Source organism: Hyaena hyaena, unplaced genomic scaffold (genome assembly GCF_003009895.1).
Source record: "Hyaena hyaena isolate Hyena2069 unplaced genomic scaffold, ASM300989v1 scaffold_27, whole genome shotgun sequence".
In the NCBI taxonomy this organism is placed as follows: domain Eukaryota; kingdom Metazoa; phylum Chordata; class Mammalia; order Carnivora; family Hyaenidae; genus Hyaena; species Hyaena hyaena.
The window spans coordinates 770,672-774,168 of NW_024080659.1; positions in this window are offsets into that span (position 1 = coordinate 770,672).

Here is a 3,497-nt window from a genome sequence, read left to right on the forward strand (position 1 = left end):
CCGCGGCCCAACGTCACTTCCGCAGGCTCAAGCACCGCGAGATCTCACCTACCTGGGAGCCGGTTACTGTCTCCATGGAAACAGTTCAGCTACTCACCGTAGCCGGAAGTTCGTTTTCTTTTCCTTCGCTTTGTATCCGGTGCCGCTGTGAAATTCCTCCTGCTGTTTAATGGGCCTGTGGGCACAGGAAGACGCACAATCCCATAATTAGGCGCATATTTCCCGGATTTTGCTTGGAATGGCCGTTCCGTTTTCCACTTACCCAAATCTTTCAAGCCTGCATTAATTGCCACCTCTTCCACGAGGCTTTTCCTGTAATGAAGATTGGAACCAGGAGGGCTGCCTGGATTCAAATCTCTTTCCTACTACTTGGTAGCTATGTGGCTTTGGACAAGAAAACTTAGCCGTCCCCTGCCTTGTATTGATCATCTGTAAGACTCTTAGAATAACCTCAACCACCTAAAACAAAACAGTCCATAGCGCATAGTGAGTGGGAACTGCATTTTCATTCAGGTATATGTCGAATGAATTGATTTCCCATTTGGAATTGATCTGTCCTACTTCCAATTGACTCCCAAAGCACTTTGTTCCTCTCATATAGCCACTGCCGCTGTGTTGCAGAAAATTGTCTCCAAAATCCCATACCATATCCTTTGCTCTTAACTGGCCTGGAGTTCCTTAAATTGAAGCATCTTTCTTACTCATCTCTGTATCTTCTAAGAGCTTACCACAGGATCTGGTGCATAGTTGGGACTGAGCAAATAAGCGTACATTTTAAATTTCATCCAACATATTCATTGCGCATTTACAAAGTGCTGTATTAGGCGCTAAGGATACACTGGTGTGTAAAAACAGTCATGATCCTTCTTCCCTGAGATAATGAACAAATAAAGATACCTCCCCCCCCCCCCAAAAAAAAAGCAGTAGTGCTCTGAAGGAATGGAACAAAATTCTGTAGGATCATGCAACAGAGGACACTGACCTAGCCTGGGAATGATTGGAAAGGCTTTCTTGAAGGAATGACCAGCTGAGCTCTGAGGAAAGAGTAGGAGTGAGGAAGGCAAGGGGGAAGGAATTTTCCTGAAAGAATAGCATGTGGTAAGACCTTGTGGTGGGAGGGAGTTTGCTATCTGAGACTGAGGAACTGAAAAGTAGCTCATGATGGTTGGAGAGCAGTATGAGATGAAGCTGTGAGGTAGACATCGGCTACATCAAATCAGCTGCATTAAAGATACTAGACTTAAGAAGATGGGGAAACCGCTAGAGTTTTATGTAAATGAGTAGCATCATTGGATTTGCATTTAGAAAATGTCATGGATCACTTTAGAGAGCCATTTAGGAAGATATCCTAGTAGTCAACATGAAATATAGTAATAACAATAATAATTATATTTGAAAGAATAGATGGAAATAGATTGGTGAATTTGGGATATGTTTAGATGAATGATTCTAACACCTGTACCCAAAGATGGAAATGACCCTAAATATTCTATGGCAGCATTTGATCCTGAATCTTTACTCTTTTGCAACACATAAGACAGATATTTTGACTTAGGGGACACACTGTGGATATACATGGATTTTAATGAAAGCCAGAAAGCATTGTGGAGTCAAGCACCGGAGTAATTCAAAATAGCCATGGCTGCTAATCCTACTTTAAAATCTGTTGCCTATTTGGATTGACACATCAGTGGCTGGAAATGCAAGACTTAATCATTTGTTCTTTCATTCTTTGAACACACATCTACTCTCTCTCTAATTATGTGTCAAGCCATGTGTCTATGAACAAAACAAAGTCCTTGCCTGCATGAAGTTCTGGTTTGGGGAGTAAGACAGTAAGCAAGCAAATGAACAAACTAACTTCAGATAGTTAATATATGTTTTGAAGAAAATCACGTGGTGATTGGGTTCAGGAAAGTCAGGGAATGTTTCTGAGGCCTGAAGAATGAGAAAAGCTGTTAAAAGAGATCCAGGGGAATAAAATTCCAGAGAAAGAGGAGCAAATATGGTATACAAAGATCTTAAGGCCCAAACAAGCTTGATGTGTTTCTGGAAAAGAAAAAAATACCAGTATGGCTAAAACATCCTGGTATGTCTCAGTTGAGTACTGCTTGTCTGTAACAATAGTAATAATCTCTTAGATTTGTCCACCTTTTTCAATTCATAAAGCATTTTCAGATTCAGAAGATATTTGCAAATTCATCAGTGAAATAGCTTAACCAAGTAAAGTGATTCAAAAGAAGGGAATAGTGTAAAAAAAAAAAAAAAGGGAAGGAATAGTAACACTTAGAAAAAGCAGTGTCAGGCACTATCCACACACTGCATTTCTATTCGGAGATTCATGTGGTTCCAGGGAACCTGACTTGGAGATGTGATCAAAGTGACCCAGGGAAACCGTCCTCACATGCCATCACCAATCCCTCAAGCCACCCTGGGCACATGACTTAGGCTGATCCAATCAGAGGAAAGCTCAGGACTTCTGTAACCACTCATCCCTGCTGGACTGAGCAAGGAAGCCCACAGCTTCTGGCAACCACCTTGGAGGCCCAAGAGGAGCAAGGCTTAGGATGAAGCTAATATCTCCAAGTACGAAGAAGAGAGGTAAAGAAACCAGACCTGTGCATCTTTGAGTCATCAAAGATTTTTTTTTTTTACATTTACTTATTTTTGAGACACAGAGAGAGACAGAATACAAGTGGGAGAGGGACAGAGAGAGAATGAGATGCAGAATCTGAAGCAGGCTCCAGGCTTCGAGCTGTCAGCACAGAGCCCGACATGGGGCTCGAACCCACAAACCGTGAGATCATGACCCGAGCCGAAGTCAGACGCCCAACCGACTGAGCCACCCAGGCGCCCCTCATCAGATCCATTTTTACCTGCAGTAATCAATCCTTCCTCTAGACCTTTCACCAAAAAGTATGAGCCAAAAATTTCCCTTGATTGTTTACACTTATTGTTTAAAGTTTATTTATTTATTAAGAGGGGGAGGGGCACAGAGAGAGGGAGAGAGAGAATCCCAAGCAGGCTTCGCGCTGTCAGTGCAGAGCCTAATGCAGGGCTCCAGCTCACAAACCGTGAGATCATGACCTTAGCCAAAATCAAGAGTCAGACGCTTAACTGACTGAGCAACCCAGGAATCCCCAGATGTTTATTGTTTAAGTTCCTTTGGTGTTTTCTCTTACTTGTAGCTGTAGGCATCCTGATACAGCACTTTAATGGTGCCCACAAAAACCCTTCAAGGCAGATTTTTATTGTGGGAGGCATCGGGGCTGTTCACAAACATTCCATTTATTTTCCTTCCACCCTCCTTTGAAGTTAAATGTGACTGTGTGACTTCATTGGCCAATGAGACACAAGTAGAAGTGGCAAATGTCACTGTTGGGGTGGGAGTTTTAAGTGCCAGTGTGCAATTCCTCCTCTGTCAGGGTGACCATGGACACAGTGTTGAGCTGGAGCCTCCATCAGCATGGGTCCCTGACTAGGATGGGTCAAGCACT